Source organism: Vulpes vulpes, chromosome 2 (assembly GCF_048418805.1).
Source record: "Vulpes vulpes isolate BD-2025 chromosome 2, VulVul3, whole genome shotgun sequence".
Classification (NCBI taxonomy): domain Eukaryota; kingdom Metazoa; phylum Chordata; class Mammalia; order Carnivora; family Canidae; genus Vulpes; species Vulpes vulpes.
In genome coordinates, this window is record NC_132781.1 from 92,005,682 (window position 1) to 92,025,848 (window position 20,167).

Below are 20,167 nucleotides of genomic sequence, written 5' to 3' on the forward strand. Positions count from 1 at the left end.
TCCTACAAATTCAATTCAATTCTGGCACAATCTATCTAGAGATCGCATCAGATCCCACAGGTCCAGGGCAAGGTCCCACAAGACTGTCCCCACCCCCATGTCAATCACAAGTTCAGGCTATCTCACCTGTGCTTCTGATCCATTAACTACCAATCAGAGGTTCTCATGAACCCCTGCTTGGCTTTATTAATTTGCCAGACCTTCTCCAAGAACTCAGGAAAACATTCACTGAGTAGATTACCTGTTTATTATAAAAGGATACAACTCAGACCAGCCAGACAGAGGAGATGCACATGACATATATGTGGGAAGAACACAGAGCTTCCATGTCCTCTCCCTCTCCAGGAACACAACTCTCCCCACCCCACCCCTTTCCCTGAACCTCTGCCCATTCACCAACCCAGAAGCACTCTGAACTCTGTCCTCTCAGGGTTCTATGGAGACTTCATTACATAAGCACAACTGATCAAATCACTGGCCACTGGTGACTGATGCTGCTTCTAGCCCCTCTCACATCTCCAGAGGGAGGGTTGCCAAGTGCCAACACTCCAATCTAGGTTGGTCCATTGGCAACCAGCCTTCATGCTCCAGAGCTTTACAAAAGGCACTGCATTACCATAATCTCAGGTGTGGCTGAGAGGGGACACACATTATCAGTTAACAAGATACCTTTATCACTATTATCACCTAGAGTTTTAAGAACTCTGTGCCAGGCAGCTCTGGTGGCTCAGTGGTTTAGCGCTACCTTCATCCCAGGGTGTGATCCTGGAGACCCAGGATCAAGTCCCACATTGGGCTCCCTTCATGGAGCCTGCTTCTCCCTCTGCCTCTCTGTGTGTCTCTCATGAATAAATAAATAAAATCTTAAAAAAAGAACTCTGTGCCAAAAATGAGAGGCAAAACCAAATATATCTTTCTTCCCATAAACCACAATACTACACATACCCACAAAGTTTAGGTAGATGAACAAGAAATCAAATACTGGACCTCATTTCCACATACATTTCCTCTCAATTTAGCAGAGTATTCAAGAACATGAAAACTTTTTAAAATTTTATTTATGTATTTATTTTACAGAGGGGGAGAGAGGGTGAGCAGGGGGAGGTGCAGAGGGAGAGGGAGAGAATGTCAAGGAGACTCCATGCTGAGCACAGAGCCCAACTCGGGTCTCACTCTCACCACCCCAGGATCATGACTTGAGCTGAAATCAAGAGTTGGGCACTTAACCAACTAAGCCAACCAGGTGCCTCAAGCATGAAAACTTTCAATTAACTTACGGTATTTAAAAATCCCATTAATATGCTACCATTTCAGGAGACTGAAATGACAACTGTATCCAGTAATTCAACTGCAGGTTACTTCACCAGTTACAATTATTCTAAGTTACACTTTCAAAATCTGATAGAGCAATAAAAATAAAACAGTCAAGTTTAAAAAAATTTTTTTGAAAGCTTGATCTGAAACATTATATATTAGCCAATGCAAGCAGCAAACTACATCTGTTAACATTATTCAAAACTTCATAAATTATAACTGTAAGACAATAAAGGAGGCAACAAGTAGTAAGTGGCATAAATCTGCTTATATAAAATGGTATTTACACCATTTATACCAGCAGTTCTCTCAGTGTGGTCTGCAGAGTCCCCAATAGTCTCCAAGACCCTCTCAGAGGACTTCATTAGATCAAATTATTTCCACAAAAATATCGAGATGCCATTTGCTTTTTGTACTGTGTTGACATCTGCACTGATGGTGGAAAGTAATGGTGGGAAAAATCATGAGTACAAAATTGAAATTATTCATCCTTGTACTCTTCAGTGCCAAGCACTCTCATTAAAAAAAAAAGAAAGAAGACAGAGGAGGAGAAAGAGAAAAAAATGTTCACTCTAGAATGTTCTTAATGAAGTTAAAAGTACTTAATCAAATTACTAATTAGCTGCCTCTTCAGTATCCATCTTTTTAATATTCTGTATGATGAAATGAGAAGTACACACAACGCACTACTGCCATAAATAAAGTCTTGTCTGTTTCAAAGAAAAACACCTATGTGATGGTTTCTGTAAATCAATGTAGTTTTCTTTTTTCATGGAAAACTACTTTTACTTAAAAGAATAACTGAAAGACAAGCTATTCAGCTATTCACCTTAATCAGGATGGAGTATTTGGTAAATATTTTCCTGAAAATGAATGAAGTGAGTCTGGGACTTTGAAAAAAAATGACAATATGTATTGTTAGTGATAAAAAAAAATAAGCTTTCAGGCAAAAAAATAGAATTGTATAAAACATGGGTCCTCTAGAGGCTGCCTTGTCCTCACTTTGCAAGGTACAGACAGACAAACGCAAACACACTAGAACCCAGCCCCCATCTTGCGTAGTTCCAGTAGGTACCCAATACCCAAAGCTTCTTCTGAGATCAGGGGCAATATTAACCAATGTCATTTCTTAAATAGTGTCTACATGTGGATTGTGAACCAATATTTTTTTCAAATATCAATATATGATATTAGAAAACCAAAAATGAATAAAAGATTCATTCAAAGTGCAAGACAGAGCAATGGATTTCAAAGATCCAGTATGATAAGTTTATTGATCTATTTTCAGATTCCACATGGCAACTCCCTTTAATAAACAACCACACAAGTTCTGAGGTTGTATCAATGAATCTTCACAATTCACTGAACAGGCTATCATCCTGTTCATCCAGGCTACTCATCCTTTTTTCATCTACAGATCTGTGTGATTTTCTTCATACCCTTCAACTGAAACATATAGCAACAAATTCAAAGTATAGAGATATGGAAATGAAGGTCTGTTAATCCAGGCACTAGAGAAATTCCAATTTACTAAATTTTTTTTGTCTTAGGAAACAAGTTATTTTTCATAGAAATGTTATTTACAGGGCAGCTGGGTCAGTTAAACATCCAACTCCTGATTACCACTCAGGCCAGGATCTCAAGGCCCCCTCCTGGGCTCTGTGCTATGGAGCCTAATTAGGAATCTCTCAAAAAAAAAAAAAAAAAAAAAAAGGAATCTCTCTCTCCCTCTGCCCCTCTCCCCCATAGCTCTCTTGAAATCCATCTTTCTTAGAAAGAAAGAAAGAAAGAAAGAAAGAAAGAAAGAAAAGAAAAGATTCATTTATGTTAATGTGTAACAAGTTTTAACATTGTTATTTTTAAATAATCTCTACCCCCACAGTGGGGTCCAAACTCACAACCCTGAGGTCAAGAGTCACAGGCTCTACTGACTGAGCCAGCCAGGCGCCCCTAACATATTATTTTTAAATGAACTGAAATAATTTTTTCATTACTCAGTTTTAATTTCCAGTATGGCAAACATTGTATAATGCACACAAATGAAATTCTTTGGAGTCTTTGGTAATATTTAAGCATGTAAAATGTCCAGAGACCCTAAAACTTGAGAACTACTACTCTATACCAGCGATAAGCAAACATTTCCTACAAAAGGCAGACAGTAAGTATTGTAGCCTTTGTGGTCTATATGGTCTCTGTCTCAAGACAGACAACACATGTAAGAGTTTGGTATGACTTTGTCCCTGTATTTTATTTACAGACACTGAGAGAAGGCCAAGTTTGCTGACCACTATTCTATGCCATGACACCCTATCTGCTAGAGACTTAAATATCTAAAAGATATTTAAATTTTCAAAGGAAAATAGTTTTTAAAAACTTCCAGTGTTTAATGCAGAAATATATGTAAAACAACAGATATTTTTAAACTATGCCGTTCCTAATCATATTTCAAAATCACATTTGAATCTTGTCTATTCCAAGAATCTTATAATCTGTCAGTACACACAGAAAATTAAAACTTAAAACTGGCAATATATTAGGGTACCATATGTAAGAAAATATGCTTTATTACAGCTGAACACAAAAAACCCTAGCTGTCAAGGAAAAGGGAAAAATTATGAAAGATTAAAAAGACCCCACACATTTCACAAACTCAAGAGGGTTCAATTATTACATAACACACAAATCATATTATATCCTTCCCACAAATGGAAAGGAAAATGCCAAAGCAAGAGAAAAAAAAAATAGAATCCCATTGAAAAACATCCTATAAAACTATGAAGACCTAAAAGAGGAGAAATACTGCTTTAGAATCCCCAGATTAAAATACCACAGCTCTAAAGCTGTAGGGATGCCAGCAAGGAGCCCTGGCCCACTTGCCCAAAGGGGGAATGAACCATACAGGTCAGGGCTGCATCTGGTCAGGGTTCTGGGTGAGAAGTCACACACTGTCACACTTGCTCACTCAGTTCCCATCCCACTGCCTACCCCATCTGGAAGCATTGGTGTGATGAATGAACTGACACTCACAAGCAATGACCTCATTCCAGACTATGCAAACCATCTACAGCAAATCAGTGCATCATGACCCCCGTGTTTTCCCTCACACCGTCCTCAAGTAAAACCACCAGCATTTTCAGTGCTGCGCATGTTCCCGACCTCTCACAGAGGGATACTTCTTTTCTGATGAGGACTTTCTTTTCATTCTACTTATGTTACACCACCTGCCATAAAAAAATCTTAGATAGTCTTCAAGATTATACGATTAACCATCAATGACTCACTCTTTTCTCCCCTGTATTTTGGCATTCTTTTCTAATTGTTGGAGGCAGGAGGGAATGGTAACTTCCTATTTTTCTTGACCAATTCTCAATTCCAGATCCATCCCAGCATTCCATCAGCATTCCCTTAAGCCCTCTCTCTTGGACAAACCAATCTTGTAATCATCTTTGATAATTAAGATACATCAACATCATTTTCTATTTTTCTTGGGCTTTTGTCCCCCCACAAGGTTTCCTATAGATGGAACCCATGTCATCAGGTGTCCTTAAAATCTGTAATGAACCTTATTCTGAAGTACTTCTCTCTGTGACCAATGCAATCCCTCCTTGAGCTCCCCTTCCTTGTCAAGGTCAGGGACCTTGAGCTCCTTTCCTTGACCAAGAGCTCCCTTCCTTGTCAAGGTCAGAGTAACCATATTAGTTTACTTATGGGGAGACAGCCCTCCCTAATGAGGAGAGCACGGATTTTGAAATGAGACAGACCAGCTCTGCCATACTGACTCCCTGGTCTTGGCCAGGCTATTTAATGAAATGAGATTAAATGCAATGACATAAGTAAAGCACCTAACCTAGAGCAGCCAATCAGCAGACAACAGTTTTATTAACACTCTTCAACCTCATTTTCATCACTCTACTTCTCATTTCCTCCGATCTAGCAAACTTTTAGAAGCTCTATAATGAAAAGAATACAGACTTTGGTGAGAGACCAGTCTCCTCATTCTACCATGTGCCACATGCACAACTTACAAGGTATGAGACCTTGGGAAACCAGTAAGGTACCAATTTAAGTTTTATATGTATATGTGTGTGCATGTGATGAAGTATAAATATGTAAACACAAACATGTAAATATATACATACACACACCTATGTGTGTGTGGCATGTAACATTGAGTGCATACACTTTTCCAGAGGTTAGCTTAAAAACTCAACATGCATTGTCTCATTTAATTCTTACAATGATCCTATAATGTAAGTAGTCTGATCATTTTACAGATGAGGAAACTGAAATTTTTTTAAGATTTTATTTATTTATTTGAGACAGAGTGCAGGACAAGGAGGGGGGGGCAGAGGGAGACAAAGAAGCAGGCTCCCCACTGAGCAGGGAGCCCAACAAGGGGTTCAATCCCAGGACCCTGGGAACATGACCTTAACCAAGCAGGAGGCAGATGCTTAACCAACTGAGCCACCCAGGTGCCCCAAGGAAACTAAATTTCAAGCAACTTACCTTAAGCACAGTTTCAAAGGAGGAGTGACAGGATGTATGGATCTCTTGCCTGTACTACCAATCACACTACACAATGCTGCCCCTTAACTCTCTTATTTAACCTTTTCCATTGAGTCCTCTCAGCTCTCAAAGGGAAACACTATCTATGACTCACTTTTAGTAATGGTTTAGATAGATTAAATGAAATCTATCTAAAGCACTGGAAACAAATGCCCAAATATTAGCTCCCCTCCCTTCCAACAACCTTTCCTTTAATATCCTTGTTTTATTTTATGCTATATATAAATAAGAGAAGTGCCCATTTCATGTCCAGATCCTCCACATCTTGCTTTCCAGTCCCCTGATGTCATGCCTTTTCTGACTGACCTTTTTTTTTTTTTAATGTTCTCATTGATTTTTCAATGAGTTTCCAGAGGTTTCCAAAGTGACCTTATAGAACCCCAGTGTGAGGTAGCACACTTCTTGGGAAACTACCTTTTGAAAGTCTTAAGTTGAACATCTTTTCCCGTGCTCATAGGATCACACTAGGGAAACCATGTCCCCACCCTTTGGCACAGGGAAGACCCTGCCCGATGCTGTACTAGCAGCAGCCCCGAGGGGGCCGGGAGCACTCACACCTGTGGTGCCCACATTTGCACACCCTTACCTTCCACCTCTGCACACTCATGGACATTTCTGCTCCTCTGTTCTGTCCCCATGTGCGGTTTGCTGTGCCCGTGGTGGCCAGCCAGCACTCACCCACCTACCCACCATGTGCAATCATGGGCAATCATGATGCAGAGCTGCTTTGTTTTCCATGGTGTGCTGGGATTTGCAAAGGTTTTTACGTCTGTATCTACCTCAGGTAGGTTCAGAATACAATATGCCCAGCCTTCAATTCATTGGTTTTGAGCACTTGGGCTACATTACATCTACAAGTTCATGCCCTATTTGTAGCCACAGATATTTCCAGAAAACTAGTGTCACATCTTGCAAGGTAGCTAAGTATATTGTTTCTCTATGTTCTATACAGTAAATAACAGACTATGTTAGGAGCTCAAGAACCTGATTCAGACACTGTTCAATCTTTCTTATTCACAAAATGTCTGCAAAGCACTGACTAGAATTCAGTTAGTAAATTCAAAATTTCGTGAAAAGCATAAAAGTAAATCAGCCAACAACACAAGCCTTATTAAAACTATGTATCACTTCTTATTCAAATTAACATGCACAGCGGGGCCTAGGGTAGCTCAATCCGTTAAGGATCTACCTCCGGCTCAGGTCATAATCTCAGGGTCCTGGGATCAAGCCCTGCATCAGGCTCCCTGCTCAGCAGGGAGTCTACTTTTCCCTCTCTGCCTTCCCCCTGCCCCAATCATGCATACACTCTCTCTCAAAATCTTTAAAAAATAATAATTATATACATATATATAAATATGCCCTAAAACAGAATAAACCTAGGTTTATTAAAAAGCTACATTAGGGCAGCCCCAGTGGCCCAGTGGTTTAGTGCCACCTTTGGCTGGGGTCATGATCCTGGAGACCTGGGATCGAGTCCCATGTCAGGCTCCCTGCGTGGAGCCTTCTTCTCCCTCTACCTGTATCTCTGCCTCTCTCTCTCTCTCTCTCTCTCTCTCTGTGTGTGTCTCTATGAATAAATAAATAAATAAAATCCTTAAAAATAAAAAGATAAATAAATAAAAAGCTACATTTAACATCAAATTATGTTACAAAAAATATATCCCTTTAGCAATAAAGCCTTTAATAGTAACACAGTTGTGACTATCTATACAGACATGGTGACAAAAGTAAAATCTCCTCACAGTGACTAGAGTTAAAAACCAAATGTGTACAGAGATTGACATCAGGAAGATGGTGGAACAGAAAAACCTCAGGTCCTTGTTCCCTTGGGAGAAACTTAACAACAATCTAAAGACCTAATTGCCTCAGAGAACTCTAGAAACCAGTTAGTGTTTGCATCACCTAGGTGAGTAAAGGCCAAAAAGAACCACACCGAAGCAAAGAGAGTTCATTGCTTTTTTCCTACCTTAATCCTCTTCCCTCTTGCAATGAAGCACAACCAAGAAAAAAAACAACCAATACCCAGCTTCTCCCTCAGGGAAGGAAAGAGAAAAGAGGAACTTGTATTCAATGAATTTAGCCCAAAGGACTGGTTTGGGTCCTAAAAAGGCTAAAAGGAAGGCAGTATAATTTGGATGCCACATTGGAGGCTGCTGAGAAGAAAGTCTGGGCCGTATAAGATCAAGGAGACTGCACTGTCACACATGGATGCCAAAGAAAGGAAGAGCTTATGAAATCCTGAGCAGAAAAGTAAGCCCCAGAAATTATACACACAAGCCCAGAAAATATGCATCTCCAGAAAAAGTTGGGAAGGTCCACAGGATCTCTAGTCAGGCTGATTAGTGAAGATCTTATACTCTGTGAAGCTAGTCCACTAAGACTAGAAGAGGGGCACCTGGGTGGCTCAGTGGTTGAACATCTGCCTTTGGCTCAGGTCGCAATCCCGGGGTCCTGGGATGGAGTTCCACATCAGGATGCCCGCAGGAACCTGCTTCTCCCCCTGCCTATGGCTCTGCCCCTCTCTCTCTCTCTCTCTCTCTCTCTCTGTCTCTTATGAATCAATAAACAAAAACTTAAAAAAAAAATAACACACTAAAAGAGATCATTGTCTTTTCAAATGCCCTAATCTCAAAAGATCAAAAGGCCCAAAGGGAAACAGTTAAAGATGGTTCCATCAAACGAGCAAAATAAAGCACCATAACCAACCCTAAAGAAATGGAAGATCTATGAATTACTTGAGAAGTAATTTAAAATAATCATTCTAAAGATGCTCTACTAAAGATGCTAAAAGACAACACAAAAGATACCTAAATGAAATCAGGGAAATAATGCATGAACAAAATAAGAATATTGACACAAAAACACTTTTTAAAAAAGGTAAATAAACTTTGTAGCTAAAGAATACAATGATTAAACTGAAAAATGCACTAAACAGATTCAACATCAGATTTGATCAAGCAGAAGAATCAGCAAACTAGAAAACATCATGTGAAATTACTGAGTCACAGGAATGAAAAAAAAAAGGAATGATGGAAAGTAAAGAGAGTCTATGGGCTATACAGGACACTACAAAAAGTCTATCTATGCATTATGGGAGAACCAGGAGAAGTAGGAAAGAGATAGAGAGCCTATTTAAAGAAATAGTGGCTGAAATTTTTCCAAATTTGAGGCAAAAAAAAATGGATATATAAATTCAAGAAGCTGAATGAACTCCAATTAGGGTAAATGCAAAGAGACCAATACTGAAACACATTATAATGAAACTGAAAAGCTGTGCTCACTTCAGCACCACATATACTAAACTGAAAAGTTACAGGAAAAAAGCAATCTTGAATGTAGCATGAGAAAATGGACTCCTCGTGTAAATGAGAACCTCTGTTGATTCAAAGCCAATGTCTCTGCAGAAATTTTGCAGGTCAGAGGGCAGCAGTATGGTATATTCAATATGCTGAAAGAAAAGAACTACCAAGAACACTGTATCTGTAAAGTCATCCTTTAAAGATGAAGACATTAAGACTTTCCCAGCCAGATAAAAGCTGATGGAGTCAATCACCACTGGACATGCCACACAAAAAATACTAAAGGATTGCCCTTGGAGATGAAACAAAGGACCCTAGACAACACAAAACCATAGAAAATATAAAGCTCTCCAGTAAATACTTAGGCCAAAAACAGAACCCTAATGTTGGTGCATAAATCATTTTTCATTCTTTTATAGGATTTAAAAGGAAAAAGCATTAAAGTATAAATCTATGTTAACAGACACACAATATGAAAAGGCACAATTTGTGACATCACTAACAAAGCAGGGAAGGTGGAGGGACAGACATAAAGGAGTAGAGTTTTTGTATGCAACTAAAGCCATCAGGTTAAAATAAACTTAAATCATGGAGATATTTTATGTAATACCCAGAGAAACCACAAAAAAAAAAAAAAAAACCTGTAGAAAATACACAAAAGCTAATTAAAAGGGCATGTGTCCAAAAAAAACTCACTAAAACACAAAGAAAAGGCATTAGTAAAAGAAAAGAGGGACAAAAAACTTACAAGACATACAGAAAACAATTAAGAAAATGGGAATAAAATACCCTCCTTATCGGTAATTACTTTTTCTTGAAGATTTTATTTATTCAGGAGAGACACAGAGAGGCAGAGACATAGGCAGAGGGAGAAGCAGACTCCTCGCAGGGAGCCTGATGTGGGACTCGATCCCAGAACTCCAGGATCATGCCCTGAGCCAAAGGCAGATGCTCAACCGCTGAGCCACCCAGGCATCACTATCAGTAATTACTTTAAATGTAAATGGATTAAACTCCCTAATCAAAAGACAGAGTGGCTGAATGGATTTTAACAAACAAGTCTCATTCATTCGGGGAATATAAAAAATAGTGAAAGGGAATAAAGGGGAAAGGAGAGAAAATGAGTGGGAAATATCAGTGAGGGTGACAGGACATGGGAGACACCTAACTCTGGGAAACGAACAAGGGGTGGTAAAAAGGCAGGTGGGCAGGAGGGTGGGATTAGTAGGTGACAGGCACTAAGGGGGACACTTGATGGCATGAGCATTGGGTGTTATGATATATATAATATAATATATATATATTACATATATATATATATTATATATATATAGGCAAATCAAACTCCAATAAAAAAATATACAAAAAAAAAGACCAACCACATGCTGTCTACTAGAGACAAACTTTAGATCTAAGGATACACATAAGCTGAAAATGAAAAGATGGAAAAAAGATATCCCATGAAAATGTTAACCAAAAGAGAGAAGGGTGGCCTTACTAATAGACAAAAGAGATGAAGTCAAAAACTAACAAAACACAAAATAGGACATTATATAATGATAAAAGGGTCAACTCACCAAGAAGCTTTGACAATTATAAATATGTATACACCTGACATCAGAACTCCTAAATTTTTGAAGCAAACACTGACATCAACACAGTAAGAGAAGACTTCAATGTCATTCATTCAAAAGAAAGAACCACCAAACAAAAATCAATGAGATAACAGAGGACTTGAACAATACTGTAGACTAAATGCACCAAACAATCATACATGGAGGACTCTATGCAACAAGAAAATGCACATTTTTCTCAAGCACACACAGAACATTTTCCAGGACAGACCACATGTTAGACCACAAAACAAGTCTTAACAAATTTAAGAAGTCTGAACTCACACCAAGTATCTTTTCTGACCTCAATGGAATGAAACCAGAAATGAAAAACAGAAGGAAAAATAAAAATCCACAAATATGTGGAAATTAAGCAACACAGATTTAAACAACCAGTGAGCCAAAGAATAAATCACAAGGGAAATTAGAAAATATCTTCAGGCAAATAAAAATGAAAACACAATGTATCAAATCTTATATAATGAAAGCAGTGCTAAGAGTGAGGTTTATAGCTATAAACACTTACATTTTAAAAAAAGAGAGAGAGAGAGAGAGAGAAATCTAAAATCAGTAACCCAACTTTATAACTCAAGGAACTACAAAAAGAACAATGTTAGCAAAGAAAGGAAATTATCAGAGCAAAGATATAACAGAAAAAAATTAATGAAACAAAAGTTGTTTTCAAAAGATCAACAAAATTAATAAACCCTTAGCTAGGCTAAGAATAAAAGATGACTCAAATAACTAAAATCAGAAATGAAAAAGGAGACATAACAACTGATGTCACAGAAATTAAAAGGACCATAATAGACTCTTAACAACTATACACCAACAAGTTTGATAACGTAGAATGGATAAATCCCTAGAAATAAACAACCTACAAAGTCAATGGCTTAAATTTAAAATCTGAACAGACCAATATTCAATAAGGATATTGAAACATTAATCAAAAACCTCAAGCATATTAAAGCCCAGGGCCACATGACTTCATGAGAGCATTCTACTAACCATGTACAGAATTAACACCAAAACTCATCAAATTCTTCCCCAAATTTGAATAGCAAGGAATACTTCCAAGCTCATTCTGAGGCCAACATTACTCTGATAGCAAAGCCAAACAAGACACTACAAGAAAACTATATGCCTGAAGAACAGTAATTTTAAAATCCTTTTAAAATACTAGCAAACTGAGTTGAATGGCACATTTAAAGGATTACACACCATTACCAAGTTGGATTTATCCTAAGGATGTAAGGATGGTTCAACATACAAAATGTGATATATCATATTATCTGAATGAAGAACAAAACCACATGATCATCTCAATCTATTTGACTAATTAAATACCTTTCACAATTAAAGCAATAAACTAGCAATAGAAGGAAACTACCTCAATATATAAAGGCCATATATAAAAAGTTCACAGCTAACATCATACTCCACGCTAAAAGACTGAAAGCTTTTCCTCGAAGATGAACAAAGTATTGATGCTCACCCTCACTACCACTATTCAAGAGAGAACTAGAAGTAAAAATTTCTTTGCAATTTGGCAAGAAATAAATTAGGAAAGAAGGAGGAAAGTTATCTCTGCTCACAGGTGACACTACATGATCTTATATGCACAAAACCCAAAAGATTACACATACACACACACACCCAAATTATTAGACTACTAAACAAATTCAGCAAACTTGCAGGATACAAAATCACCACAAAATAAAATAACTGAGTTTTCAAACACAAACCACAAACAAAAGGACAATAAGAAAACAACTGCATTGACAAAGTGTCAAAAAGAATAAGAGACTTAAGAATAAACTCAACTAACAAAGTAAAAGACCTATAGAGTGAAAAACTACAAAACACTGCTGAAAAAAATTAAACATGCAAATAAAATTGTTAAAATGTCCATTGCACCCAAAGCAATCAACAGATTCATTATAACTCTTATCAAAAATCCTATTTTTGGCAGAAACAGAAAAACTGCCCTAAAATGGGATCTCAAGAAACTCTGAAAACCCAAAACAATATTGAAAAAGAAGAAAAAAGTTTGAGACTTCACAGTTCCTGATATCAAAACATATTATGAAGCTTCAGTAATCAAAACACAGATAGACTGGCATAAAGACAGACATACAGACCAAGGAAACAGAATAGAGAACCCAGGAAAAATACTCTCTGGCATATAATCTCAAAAACACTCTCAGGGGGATCCCTGGGTGGCGCAGCGGTTTGGCACCTGCCTTTGGCCCAGGGCGCAATCCTGGAGACCCGGGATCGAATCCCACGTCGGGCTCCTGGTGCATGGAGCCTGCTTCTCCCTCTGCCTGTGTCTCTGCTTCTCTTTCTCTCTCTCTCTCTCTGTGTGACTATCAGAAATTTAAAAAAAAGAAAAAAAAAAAAAAACACTCTCAGGATGAATGATCTTCAACCAAGGTGCCAGAACTACTCAATAGGGAAAGGACAATCACCTCAACAAGTGGTGTTGGCAAAACTGAATATTCACATGCAAAAGAATTATGTTGGATCCTTACCATATACTGTATACAAAAATTAACATGAAATAAGACCTGTAAAACTCTTAACAAGAAAACAGGTTTCCCTGCTCACATGTAAGCTTCAAGACACTGAATTTGGGAATGATTTCTTGGATATGAAACCAAAAGCAGAGTCAACAAATAAAAATAAACAGGACTACATAAAATCTTTGAAAACTTCTGGGAAACAAAGTAAGCAATCAACAGAGTGAAAAGACAACCTACAGAATGGAAGAAATTATTTGCATTTGCATATCATATATCTGATAAGGGGTTAATATCCAGAATATGTAAAGAGCTCCTACAACTCAACAAAAATACATGAGCAAAGAACTTGAACAGACATTTCTCCAATGAGCACATGAAAAGACGTTCAAGATCATTAATCATTAAAGAAAGTACAAATAAAATTACAAAGAAGTATCACCTTATAGCCACTATCTAAAAACAAAACAAAACACAAAAAATAACAACTGCTGGCAATAATGTAAAGAAATTGGAACTTTGTGCCCTGTTGGTGAGAATCTACAGTGGTCCAGCCACTATGGAAAACAGTATGAAAGTTCCTCGAAAATTAAAAATGGAATTGCCATGTGACCCAGAACAATTCCACCTTGGCTTATATACCCAAAAGAATTGAAAGTAGGAGCTCAAAGAGATATTTGCAAATTCACATTCATTGCAGCATTATTCACAATAGCCAAGAGGTTAAAGCAAATCAAATGTCCATCAATAGATGAATAAACAAAATGTGGTTTATACACACACACAGACACACACACACAATGGAATATCATTCACCTTAAAAAAAAAAAGGAGGAGATCCTGTCACATGCTATAACATGAGTGAAACTTGAGAATATTACACTAAGTGAAATAAGCCAGTCAGAAAAAGAAAACTACTGTGTAGCTGTATTTTTATAAGGTATCAAAAGTAGCCAAACTCACAGAAACAGAAAATAGAATGGTGGTTGCCAAGGGTGAGGAGGGCAGGAGAAACGGGGGAGTTGTTTGATGTATTCAGAGTTTCAGTTTTGCCATATTAAAAAAAAGTTCTGGAGATCTGTTACACAACAGTATGAATATACTTAATACTACTGAACTGAATGCTTAACAGTGGCCACTATGGTAAATTCTATGTTACACACTTTACAATTAAAAAAATGAGTGTGACACTTAAAGACAGACTAAGGAAGAAATGAAATTACTACAAATTAAACAGTAGCCAAGGGCAGCCCAGGTGGCTCAGCAGTTTAGCACCGTCTTCGGCCCAGGGTGTGATCCTGGGGACGAGGGATCGAGTCCCACATCGGGCTCCCTGCATGGAGCCTGCTTCTCCCTCTGCCTGTGTCTCTGTCTCTCTGTGTCTCTCTCATGAATGAATAAATAAAATATTTTTTAAAAATTAACAGTAGCCAGGATAGTGGCCCAATAATCCCGAGATTATTATAAGAGATAGGAAAGCTTATTTCTATCAACTAGCAAACTGATTTAAGCAACATTTGCAAATACAAGCCAGCCTGCATTGTAGAGCACGCGTGGCAGTCTTGGAACTCAAGACTGAAACATAAATCACCGTTGTAATTAGGGACACCTGGGTGGCTCAGCTGGTGCAGTGTCTGCCTTCTGCTCAGGTCACAATCTCAGGGTCCAGAGATGGAGTCCCAGTGCGGGCTCCCTGCTCAGCGAGGAGCCTGCTTCTCCCTCTGCCCCTTACTCAGCTCATGCTCATGTGCACACGTTTGCTCCCTTCTCTCTCTCTCTCTCTCTCTCAAATAAATAAAATCTGTAAGAAAAAATTATTGGTGTAGTTAAATGCACACTTTTCTGGGAACAGGTACTAACACCAGGGGATTAGACTATAAATTAGGGGTACAGTAAATGGTTTTAACGATTACTATCAATTATAACTGACAACCCAACTGCTACACCAAAGTAGATAATGTAGTAAATTTCATGACACTCATTTACTTTGGAAAAATTTTAAACTGTGGTTAGACAGTGGTGCAACCCCACAATATTTCTGTGCCTTCTCCTCTTCCAGGCACCTGGGAAGAGAACGGCACTTCCCCACCTCCTTGAAGTAAGTTTGGGTCTTACGACTTGCCCTGACCCATAAAAAGAATGTATCAGGTTTGTCACTCCCAGGAAGACGCGTTTAAGAGAATCTTACATCTCTTTCCCAAGGTGTCCAATGTTCAAGGGAATGGCACCTCCACCAGCACAATCCTGACAGAGAGGACATGGAGCTGAGCACCCCACCAGTGTGCAATGGACAGAGAGCATGAGCCAGAAATGAACATTTATTCTTGGAATTGTTTGTTGCCAAAGCACAACCTAACCCATCCTGACATACCAGCCATTTGCAAAAATCAATGGTATACTTCGTAAATAATAGGAATCATTTAGTCTAAGTATTTATATTGCTATTTACTAGGTACTAATTAATATTGCGTGGTTCAACCCAGTAGTGCCTAAAAATAGAGTCCACTAAAAACATCTGCAATGAATCTGGGTATTTATAAACATGATTTCATGTGTTTATTCACTTGACAATGCAGAAATCTGCAAATCGTCTAGTTTTGTCAGTTTCTCAGGCCCTAATACATGGCTATAAAAAAAAACCAAGCTTTCTAAAAATAAGTTCTTGTTTGTTAAATATTATTTATAATATCAAAGCTAATTGTTATTTTCTAACTAGAGACAGCACTAAAGAGGTAAACTAAATGTCACACACAGTGATTGTTAATGCATATTTATATACATGTTTTTTTAAAGCTATCACACATAGTGATGAAAGAAAACAAGCAAATCAAAAGCACTGGCCATGAATAATACAAACAACTTTCTACTAAGTTAGGTTTTCATCCATGGTGGTCTGTCTTTACACGCTTAAAGGAAATTCTCACTTTCTGGCATATGAGGGGATGTTCATAACATACTCATCAATGACAATGGTTTCCAAAGGTGAAAATAAAAGGGAGTAAGTCCCTTAAAGAACCTATTCTTATACAGAAAATAGTGAACACTGTATTAACTAAAAGGGAATCTGTTCTCAGACTTGGAGTCTATTATAACCCAAGGGTACCTTTAACAGTATTTCATTGCCATATATCTTTTAAAGCTAGCTTCTCCAACTATGTCAATACTTCAACGTCATTAATATTAGTTCCTGGAATCTACTGACCACACTTTGTCAATCTGTAATTTGCATATCACCACTCCAAAATGGATTATTTTCATTTCCAGAGTGAAACAAATGAATGGAAAGGGGAAAAAGTTACCATTTCCAAAGTTTCCTGTGAAGATGGAACAAAAATTAAGTTGCCAAGACAAGTACCATGCCAGTCATTGTTCAAAACCATGGGAAACGTTTACATAAGAGTGTTTCGCAGAATTCTGCAAAGGCTCTGAGTGGATTCACAGACACACTGTCTTGTACTCACACACTCTGGAAAGATACAACGTGATAGAGAGAAAACTTACTTTATGGTTAATTTAGGTGAAGAAATTTTAGGATTAGAAGAATGTGACTGAGAGTGAAACTAGACCACTCTCTTGCACCATACACAAAGATAAACTCAACATGGATGAAAGATCTAAATGTGAGATAAGATTCCATCAAAATCCTAGAGGAGAACACAGGCCACACCCTTTTTGAACTTGGCCATGTAACTTCTTGCAAGATACATCCACGAAGGCAAAAGAAACAAAAGCAAAAATGAACTATTGGGACTTCATCAAGATAAGAAGCTTTTGCACAGCAAAGGATACAGTCAACAAAACTAAAAGACAACCTACAGAATGGGAGAAGATATTTTCAAATGACATATCAGATAAAGGGCTAGTTTCCAAGATCTATAAAGAACTTATTAAACTCAACACCAAAGAAACAAACAATCCAATCATGAAATGGGCAAAAGACATGAACAGAAATCTCACAGAGGAAGACATACACATGGCCAACAAGCACATGAGAAAATGCTCTGCATCACTTGCCATCAGGGAAATACAAATCAAAAACACAATGAGATACCACCTCACACCAGTGAGAATGGGGAACATTAACAAGACAGGAAACAACAAACATTGGAGAGGATGTGTAGAAAGGGGAACCCTCTTGCACTGTTGGTGGGAATGTGAACTGGTGCAGCCACTCTGGAAAACTGGGTGGAGGTTCCTCAAAGAGTTAAAAATAGATCTGCCCTGTGACCCAGCAATTGCACTGTTGGGGATTTACCCCAAAGATACAGATGCAATGAAACGCCGGGACACCTGCACCCCGATGTTTCTAGCAGCAATGTCCACAATAGCCAAACTGTGGAAGGAGCCTCGGTGTCCATCGACAGATGAATGGATAAAGAAGATGTGGTTTATGTATACAATGGAATATTCCTCAGCCATTAGAAATGACAAGTACCCACCATTTGCTTTGCTGTGGACGGAACTGGAGGGTATTATGCTGAGTGAAATAAGTCAATTGGAGAAGGACAAACATTATATGGTCTCATTCATTTGGGGAATATAAAAAATAGTGAAAGGGAATAAAGGGGAAAGGAGAAAAAAATGAGTGGGAAATATCAGAAAGGGAGACAGACCATGAGAGACTCCTAACTCTGGGAAAGGAACTTTAGGAGTGGTGGAAGGGGAGGTGGGCGGGGGGTGGGGGTGACTGGGTGACGGGCACTGAGGGGGGCACTTAACGGGATGAGCACTGGGTGTTATTCTATATGTTGGCAAATTGAACACCAATAAAAAATAAATTTATTAAAAAAAAAGAATGTGACTGAAAAGTCTGAAACACAAAAACAAACAAAAAACCGCCAAGGTGTGCAGGGACAGAAAAGAGGAGATACCATATGGAAGGCAGGAGTAAAAAAAAAAAGAAAAAAAAAGGAAGCCAAGAGTCAGTCACTCCCTATTCACACATTCTTGGGAGAAGACAGGCCCACACACAAGAAAGGACAAAAACACACTCTGTGCACATGGATGCCACTCAAATGACACAGGCCTTTCCCCAAACGGCATTTTAGTGGGGTCCCCGGTCTCCCTTCCTAAAATCTCCACACAGCCCCTCAGCCACTTGAGGTTTCTTGGTGCTTATCACAACCTGTGATGGATACATCATTTGTCTTGTCAATGGTTCAGTCTTTCCTAGTCATATACCAGCCACAAGGGGGCAAAGACATTTATCTATACCACTCACTGCTGAATTCCAACTGTCTTAGCACAGGGTTTGCCACAATAGGTGGCTCCGTAAATATTCGCTGAATGAAGAATGAATGTGTGAACACTGGAATCTCTACCAATTTTAGCTATGATAATGTCACACAAGATATGCTATGCCTTATCCCATTCCCGGGTGTCCTGCCCAAAGGAGGAAGACTTGCTAATCTCACTGATCATAAACACTAGACCACAGGTAAAGGAGGCAAATTCCCCAACTAAAGACATTAAACGGCTGGTGGTTATGACTTGTGCCCTTTGGCATTTCTGGCTCCTACTCTCCCCACCACCACCTATGCTGGTGCCAGTCAGCTCACCTCCTGATCACTCTCTGCATCCCACGTGGGTTGGACCATACCCGTGCTCATTGCACACCTGCTTTCTCACACAAACATCCACTGACTTGAGCCTTCACAAGGCTCAAGGGCCTGACTTGTCTTCCTCCTTGTGGGAGAAAGTGGGCCATCTCCTCTATAATGGCTTTTTTTTTTTTTCTTCAATGGAGAAGCCAGCATGGACCATTGCCTCAGCCAAGAACACTGCCCACTGTCTACTATTTCAATTTTTTTCTGATGAAAAAATTTTCTAAGTTTCTATTTAAAATTTAATAGCATTTGCCATATATCCACCTCCCAAAAGTCCCAAAAAGAGAGGAGGAAAAATACTATATAACCACAAATTAGTCCTTGTAAACCAAGCAGCATCTCTTACTAGATACAACAGAATCCACTATCTTTCACCTCCAAATCCTAAGCTGTCCTGATTTTATCTCCCTGAACATCTCTCTCCCCTGCTGTCTTTAACTTGCTTAAGTATTTAGGGATGGAAAGAATAGAGATCTGCAACCTACTCCAAAATCCTTCAACAGACAGAGGAAGGAGGGTGGACAGAGGGAGGGGGAGATAGCACACACAGCACAAGGTCACCAGTTATTGGCTGAAAGGCAGGCAACATGGGTATTCACCATACTGGTCTATTTTTCTGTAGGTTTGAAGTTTGGGTGATAAAAGGGTTTTGAGTGGAGGAGGAGGAGGGGGAGGAGAGGGATGAGGGAAGGAGAAGGGGAGGAGGATGAGAGGGAGGAGGGGGGAGGAGGAGGGGTAGGGGAGGAGGAAGAGGGAAAGGAGGGGGGAGGAGCCTACTCAGCAAACGCACAGGTCCTGGAATTGTTCTGACCCCACTTCAAACCCTCCAGCACGCTGCCTCCAGCATCCTCTTTCTACTGTACTGAAGTGATGGCATTACTGTTCTAAGGGGAACTATCTGATGACTCAACAGCACTATCACGATACAGCTGAAACTCCCTAAAATGATACCCTCTGTCCATAGCAGTTTCTTTCATTGCAAAAATCATACAGACACCCCTCTCAAAGTTCCTCTGACACTACCTGCAGATCCCTGAAGGCACCACGTTATTTTATGTCATGTATAACTTGCTCACTCTTTCCTCTACTTGCTTCAAAATATGGGTTTAATAGTATGTAACTGCATGTTTACTATCATACCGCCTAATGCTGAGCAGTGTGAACACAAAGAACCATTGTGAGTAACCAGAAGGTCTAAAGTACACATTTACACGTTCGCTTATTCAAATTTGCTTATTACTATCCAG

At 38.9% G+C, this 20,167-nt stretch overlaps 1 protein-coding gene across 4 annotated transcripts in view; it reads right to left on the reverse strand.

Annotated features, from left to right (window-relative positions):
* MPP7 (MAGUK p55 scaffold protein 7) overlaps positions 1-20,167 on the reverse strand; it is a 302,487-nt gene that overhangs the window by 225,713 nt on the left and 56,607 nt on the right. For 2 of the 4 annotated variants that reach the window (XM_072749256.1, XM_072749258.1), the window contains exon 2: positions 13,036-13,161. The exons of the other annotated variants lie outside the window; for them this stretch is intronic. The gene's annotated coding sequence lies outside the window, so the exon portion shown is untranslated. The remainder of the gene's footprint in view (positions 1-13,035; positions 13,162-20,167) is intronic. 4 annotated transcript variants of the gene reach the window in all.